Source organism: Octopus bimaculoides, chromosome 25, assembly GCF_001194135.2.
Source record: "Octopus bimaculoides isolate UCB-OBI-ISO-001 chromosome 25, ASM119413v2, whole genome shotgun sequence".
Lineage (NCBI taxonomy): Eukaryota > Metazoa > Mollusca > Cephalopoda > Octopoda > Octopodidae > Octopus > Octopus bimaculoides.
The window spans coordinates 16,652,176-16,652,927 of NC_069005.1; the positions used below are offsets into that span (position 1 = coordinate 16,652,176).

Genomic DNA, 752 nt, shown 5'->3' on the forward strand with positions numbered 1-752 from the left:
CTCTCTCTCTCTCTCTCTCTCTCTCTCTCTCTCTCTCTCTCTCTCTCTCTCCCAGTCTGTGTGTGTGTGTGTATATATATATATATATATAGATAGATATATATATATAAGATACAGTAGGGTATATAATACCACTTGCTAAAATCAGAGCCATTGCTTCAAAAACCATACAAATTATGATAAAGATGCACACGAGCAATGCAATGAAGATTTCAGAAATAGGCTTAGTTTTGCTTTGAATACATCAGTAAGAAATGTATATTTCAATACCAACTGATTTCATGCTTTGCATGACAAACATGCTCTGTGATCTTCAGTTGAAAATAACATTTTAAATATCTATTTCTAAAATATTCACTATGTTAGCTTGTGTGTGTTCCTTACTTTAAACGTCCCTCGTAAACAAGAAAGATTTGAATAAAGATGTATTATTACCATTATTTATAGTATTGGGTTGGTACATAACTATTGCAAATTTTATTCAACAAAAACTATAACAATATTTAACAAAAACATCTTTAAATTACAGTCTGACCGTCTGCCAAGCAAATGGGAAGCAGTAATTGAAGTAGATGGTGAATATGCTCCGGAATTATCATTTAAAGATGTTTTTGTTACATGTTTTTATTGTTTTTGTTGAATAAAATTTGTTGTAAAAAAAAAGCCACAATAATTATGCATCAACCCAATAATAATAAGGTGGCTAGCAAGTTCACACCTTTACAGGCATGAGTGGTTTATAGATATCTGAC

General features: G+C 31.0%; 1 protein-coding gene across 3 annotated transcripts in view; it reads left to right on the forward strand.

The window, feature by feature from the left end:
* LOC106873240 (RING-type E3 ubiquitin-protein ligase PPIL2) overlaps positions 1–752 on the forward strand; it is a 105,634-nt gene that overhangs the window by 19,211 nt on the left and 85,671 nt on the right. The gene's annotated exons all lie outside the window — the stretch shown is intronic.